Source organism: Muscardinus avellanarius, assembly GCF_963383645.1.
Source record: "Muscardinus avellanarius genome assembly, chromosome: X".
Classification (NCBI taxonomy): Eukaryota; Metazoa; Chordata; class Mammalia; order Rodentia; family Gliridae; genus Muscardinus; species Muscardinus avellanarius.
The window spans coordinates 80,285,491-80,292,773 of record NC_137792.1 but is presented as its reverse complement, the minus strand read 5'-3'; positions in this window follow the sequence as shown (position 1 = coordinate 80,292,773).

Below are 7,283 nucleotides of genomic sequence, written 5' to 3'. Positions count from 1 at the left end.
CTGCCCCAACATGGCACCTTATCATTTGTACATGAACAATGTTGTCTTTCTGCCAATTTATTACTTGAAATAATATAGCACCTTTACTGTGTCAAGGATATGATGTATTTTCCTAGTGGTTTGTTCCACAGTCTTTCCACTATTGTGTTTTCTTTCTTTGTATCTGGGAAGTGAATATATCACTTTTATTTATTTATTTATTTATTTATTTATTTATTTATTTATTTATTTTGGTGCTGAGGATGGAACACAGAGGCATCCTACCTCTGAGCTACACACCCACAGTTCCAGCCCAATATTTTATTCTTTATTTTGAAACAGGGTCTCACTGAGCTGAAAAAGGCCTCACTAAGTAGCTGAGGCTGTTTGTGAATGGCAATCTTTCCTGTCTCAGCCTCCCAAATGCTGATATTATAAGTGTGTGCCACCACACCCAGCTTCACTTTCTCAGTATGCTACTCCTTGTTATGTGTGAAATAAATTTCAATAGATGTACAGGAAATAAATGTATCCCATTTTATCAAAGTCAGTTTGTAGCCTTTAAAAGCAGAAGTATATAAAGATTGTAAATATCTACTAAATAGAAAACTTTGGTAAGGGAGTAAAAAAAATTACTGCTGTTTTGGAAGAGTCAGCACTTAATTATTCCCACAGATATGCATACCCTTTCTCAGAATATCTCTGTTAAATGATGCTTACTGCCAGGGGTGGTGGCGCATGCTTGTAATCCCAGGGCTTGGGAGGCTGAGACAGGAGGACTGGGCAGGTTTGAAGCCAGCCTCAGCTGGTTTAAGGGACCCTGTTTCCAAATAAAATATATAAAATAAGTCTGGGAGTGTAGCCCGGAGGTATAAGGCCCTTGGGTTCCATTCCCAGGACCACCAAAATAAATAAATAAATAAATTAAATAAATAAATAAATAATGCTTACTTTTTATTGACCTCATTTATTTATATGTATTCTTCTTATGCCATTCCATGTCCCTAATAAAGTCAGCAGAAAGAATTAATTTTGTTTATAAAAGAAATGACCTTGCCAATTCCTTTGTGATCTTTAGCATATATCTCTGGATCTATTGGTTGGAGTTAGTTTTTCTTCTGTATCCATGGAACAGAGAAGATAACTGGCCCATTTGAAAATTGAATCCCAACCTTGGTCTCAATGCTAGACATTATCCAATAGATGTGGCGTTATATAGAAGAGAGCAGCAAGGGACAATTTAAGACTTCTATGGATATGACAGACACATAGTGTAGATATCAAGGATATTTTCTTTATCATTAGGAATGCCTATGAAGGCTCAAACACTTCAGTTTCTCAGCAAACTGTTTAAGACATCTCACATCTAAGCTTACTACTATATTCAAAGAAACTGTTGGATTTTTTGGCTGGAGTCAGGGGAAGATTTTTAGTTGGTGAACAGCCTGAAAATATATGAGTAAAACTAACACTTTTAAAAAATAATGTTTTGTACTTATCTCCTTCATTCTTCAATGCATCCCCAAAAGCGAATAGATTTAGTTATTTAGTTGACTCCCTGTGAGTTCAGTTTATATCACAAAAAATGTATCAGAAATGTTGAAATTTTGTGTTTCAATACTACTTTTTAAATAATTAGTTTTTTTCCAAACTACCTCCTATTATAAGGAGTGCAGATAAGTAACTGGTTGTTCTGCGTATTCAAGAGAAACAATGAACTAGAACATGCTTCAAGTGTTTTGTAAATAAAAAACTGTTGTAGTAATGTTTATGTAGGGGGTCTTTTAATTGAAATTAATTGGTGAAACTGGTTTTTTTTTTTTTTTTGCTTAAGCTGAATGAGTCACTGGTGTGCTTTAAACACTTGGTTTTAGGGATGCAGGGCTGGCTAGTGATGATAATGCACTGTCTTGATTGTCAGGAATAGATTATTTTTCAACTGTACTCAAGCCACAATGTGGTAGTCAAAATATATATAGTCATAAAATCCAACTACAACTACACCTGATTTTTTTTTGCAACAAAACAGTGGAACCAAACGGATTCTTATTAGCCAGAATATTATATTAATTTGGTGATATAGCACCAAATCTGTGTCCTTTAGTAACTTGTTTTTTAATGGTTACTTATTTTATTCTTTCTGAAGTATACATAAACAATATTAATTTGGATGACAATTTAGGATATAACATTCATTTAGAAACATTTTAAAATACTATGCCTGATGGGAGTTCCTTTTCTTTCTTTCTTTCTTTCTTTCTTTCTTTCTTTCTTTCTTTCTTTCTTTTCTTTATTTATATTTATTCCATATATGGTCAAGTTATTTTTGACAAGGTTTCCAAGAACATTGTATGAAGGAAATAATAATCTTTTCACTAAATATTGTTGGAAAATAATTACATGAAAAAGAGTAAAATTGGACCTTTACCTAACACCATATACAAATATTAACTCAAAATAGATAAAAGGCCTAAATGTAAATCTTAAGACTATAAATGTTTGGAAGAAAACCTGGGTCATAAAACTTCACAACATTGAAATTGGCAGTGATTTCTTGGATATGATTCCAAATGCACAAGCAACAAAAGAATAAACAAACTCCATTATGGATAAAAAAGTGTACATCCAAAGACAATGTAAACAGAATTAAAAGTTACTGATAGAATGGGATAAAATATTTCCAAATGTTACATCTGAAGGTATATTAATATTCCAAATAGAAATCCTAAAAATTAGCAACAATAAAGCAGACAATACAGTTCAGAAATAGGTAAAAGATTAAAATAGTTAATGAATCTCCAAAGATTTTTATATGACCAATAAGCACATAAATATCATTTATTATTTTCATAATATAACTAATTATTAAGGAAATATAAATAAAAAGTATAGTGAAATACTACTTCATATTTGTTAGGATGGCTACTTAGCACGAATTACATGGCTCCAGACCTTTACCTTGAGTTTGTTACTATCTTTACTTGTAAAGTGTGTTTCTTGTAAGCAGCAGATGGATGGATTCTGGTTTTTAATCCATTTTGACACTTTATATCTTTTTATTAGGAAATTGAGGGCATTTACATATTTACATTCAGTGTGATTATTGAGAGATTACTTTCAATTCCTAACAAGTTAAGATTTTATTTCTGTCTGAAATACTGTTTATTCTTCTTTGCTTGGTTGTCTGCTGGATGAAAAACCTTGTTTCTATGGTTCTGGTGTGTATTACCTATTTCTTCTTTGTAGCTAATCTCTTTGAGTATTTTCTCTAACAGATTTTGTTTTGTTTTGTTTTTGTTTCTTTTATTTTTCTGTGTGTGTGTGTGTGTGTGTGTGTGTGTGTGTGTGTGTGTTACTGGGGTTCCTGGAAGCCTTTCTACCTCTGGGATACACTCCCATGGGCTACACTCCCAGACCTATTTTTTTTACTTTTTATGTAGAAACAGGGTCTCTTAAACTAGCAAGGCTGACTCTGAACCAGCGCTATCCTCCTGTCTCTGCCTCCAAAGCACGTGCGCCACCACACCTGGCTTCTAATGCTGGTTTTGAAGGCATAAATTCCTTCAGTTTCTGTTTGCATGAAAGCTTCTTATTTCCCCATCTAATTTGAAAGATAGTTTTGCTGGGTAGGAAATTTGGGGCTGAAGTTGTTTTCTTTCAGAGTTTGGAATATGTTACTCCAATCCCTTCTGGCTTTCATGACTTGGTTTGGGAAGTCTGGAGTGATTCTAATTGTTTTGCCTCTGAATGTCACTTGGCCTTTTGTTTTAGTTGCCTTTAAGATTCTCTACTTTGCTTCTACATTGGTCATTTTGACAATTACGTGGCATGGGGAACTGTTTCTCTGATTCTGTCTAAAGGGAGTTCTATAAGTTTCCTGGACCTGTGTACTGACCTCTTGCTCTATGTTTGAAAAATTTTCTGCTATTACTTCTTTGAAGATATTATTGATCTCTTTGGTTTCACCTTCTTTTCCCTCCTCTATTCCAGTTATTCTCAGGTTAGCTCTCTTAAAATGGGCCCATATTTCTTCAATGTCAAATTCCTGCTGTCAAATTTTTTCTAAATTATAAATTATGTGTTTGTTTTTGGAGTAATCATCTTCTAGGAGAGAGATTCTGTTCTCCATATAGTCTAAGCAATTGTTTATAGTTTGATTTGATGCCTTTACTTCAATGATTGCATCCTTTATTTCTTTTAGACTCGCTCTAAATTCTTTTTGAAGGTCCTGTATTATTTCTATATTTATATTCCTGATTTGATCTTCTGGAATCTCTGAATTTTTGTGTTATCAGGTTCTGATATTGTGGGGTTATAGGTTGTCATTGCTCTATTGTTGTTCCTCTCTACCATGATTTCAGATGTTTGTGCCTTCTCTAGGTTCTTCCCTGTGTCACCACGACTTCACTTAGGGTGCTCTGGAACTCGAGTTTGTGGTAATCTCAGCTGCCACTACTCCTTTGCTGGGTTATATCACAAAGTCTCTGACTCAAGGAGCTAATAGAGGTTGTGTGAGACCATGGGGATGCTGAGCTGGGCATTTTCCCATGGGGAACTGCAACTAGGATTTGGTATCTTTGCCACCACTACTTCTTCACTGAGTTGGACTGCAAAATCTCAGACCCAGGGAGATTATTAAAGCTGTGCAAGTCCCTGGGGGTGCACTGCTGGGATTTCTCCTTTAGGGGCCACAATTTCACTTATGGTTATTGTGAATGCTGATCTGGAGCTCACGGCCATGGTGAATTCACCACCACTGCTGGCAATATGGCGCCACTGTCATGCCCTCTAGCTTGGAGCTGGCATATTTCTTTTCTGGTTGTGAGTTCCATTCTGAGCCCCTGGAGGGCATGATGAGCTTGGCCACTGGGAATTTTAGACATTCTTTGCACTGAAAAAGCTACTGGATTACACCCGAATGATCTGCAGCTGCTCACTTCAGCTCCTTGTTTACCTTTACTCTCTGAAGCCTGGTGCTGTGAGGCAAGATGGCGCTGGCATGGCTCTGCCGCTGTGATAAAGGCCAGTTTCTTTTCTGGTAGTCTCTAGTTGTTCTTCTAGTCTTCTTTTTCTTTGTCCCTTTTGTTTACATCTCTGCTGATAGTGTTTTCTGGCTATGAAAAGCGCTAATTTTGTGGCAATAGAGATCAAGTGTTCTGATGGGAGTTTCTTATACTAAGCTTAGGAATGGGTTTTTCCAGAAAATAGAATTTTTATTTCTTCAATTTGTAGGAATTTCAATCTAAGTATTAGAGAGATACTGATGATGAGGCAGAGGAATAGAATTTCTAGCATGACATTTTATGATTCTGACATCCATAGTGTTCCAATTTATTTATTTTTACTGTCCTATGTTCTACAGCTTTTCTTTGTGACCATCTTCTCTTTCTAAAACACATGCATACAGGTGAAGATCCAGGTTTTTTTGGAGCCTGGGATTTATACAATTTGGAAGCCCATTTTAAGGAAAGAATACAAGATCACAAATACCAAATTAAGTATTAAAATTAATATCTGGAAGGGCTCTTCTAAATACTGCCCTGAGGTTTATTAGTAGTTGATCAGTTAATGAGAGGAAAATTTTTCAAATACCACAAAACTTTAATATCAGAACCTTTTTTTATGTCACTGACATGTATGAATACAAGTAACAAGATTGCAATCATTTGGTCAAAGAAAGACAGATTTATAATGCACAGTTTGATGAAATGTGAATTAGATCAATTAAACTTTGATGGTCCTGTGACAATGAGTATTTTTTTTTGGTGGTACTGGGGTTCCTGGAAACCCTTCTACCTCCGGGATGCACTCCCAGACCCGTTTAATATTTTTATTTGGAAATAGGGTCTCTTAAGCCAGAGGGGCTGGCTTTGAACCTGTGCAATCCTCCTGTCTCCGCCTCCCAAAGCACAGGGATTGCAAGCGTGTGGCACCACACCTGGCTGTGGTATGTTTTTATACATTGCATCTTGAAAAATTTAGCTACAATTATTTCAAATTACTATTAGTTCATTTTATACCTATTAAGTGGGAATTTCAAAGAAATAGTCATTCTGATTAGATTAATAAGAAAAGCTTCAGTACTTTTATAAATGCCCTCTAAACAGATGGTATCCTCTAATATGCAAAATGAAAACTAGAATCACAATAATGATTCATTGCTTAATTTGCGATAAAAACTGCAATTTAATCCAGAATCACTGTACTTTTAGGCATCTGATCATTTTGTTTTGGTTGACCACTAAATAACAGAATCTGGTTATCTTCACCCTGGGTAAAATCATTTTGTGCATACACATTTTCAATTGGTACAGATTTACTTATGTCTGTTTTTCCTTGACTTATTACTGGAAGCTTAAATTAAGGTCTGTATACATAATTACTAGCAGGGTGATTAGAGTATATACTGTTGGTTTACTATTGGTGAATGAAAAGATTTGACTCATTCTTTGAGGAAAAGCCATAGAGGATAGGGAAGCATTTTGCCCTCTGAGTGTTGCCATTTGAGGAAAACCACAATATATTCTGGTTAATGAGTATTTCTCCATTTGTCCTAACTGATGTCTAAAAATTTCCACCTTTTTTATGGTTTAGGTTTAAAGACTATCCCAAAAACACAAGTTATCACCGAAATTAAGCTTGATAGAAGATAGAACAGTCTTTTGACATCTATTCATGCCAAATATAAACCTTCTAAGACTTGGTTATAAATCCAACTAATTGTGTATGTTCAAGAAGATAATAGGTGTTACATTGGATGTATTCACTGTATTACAAGTAGGATTTAAGAATATAGGTATAATACATTGATTCATTGAGAAAGAGATTTTGTTTATAGTCCTTCCTCGCTTGGTTTATAAGTAACTGTATGATTTCAGGAAAGTCACTTAATTCTGTGATTTTTTTTCTCTAACATGACAGAATTTTTTCCTTCTAAGGAAAAGTCTATTCAAATACATGTTGAGCTTAGTCTTCTGGAGTATTAAACCAGAGTTCTGTAAATTAATGTCTACAAGCCACTTGCCACTTATAGCTTAGCAATGACCTTTTGTTAGTGTACTAATGAACTCATATTCACTTCTCCTTATCTGACATTTACTTTTGGTGCAGAGATCTAAGCCAATTATGAATATTTTGTGAGATGAAATTAAATGAAAAAATGACAGTTGTATAAGCCACTAAAATTTAACTTGAAAATTACCTATTGTAAGCATACATATGTCATATTCAAAACAGTTTTGGATATTCATACAAAATATATGGTATATCTATTACAATTAATGTAGCCCCAAGATAAAATAATA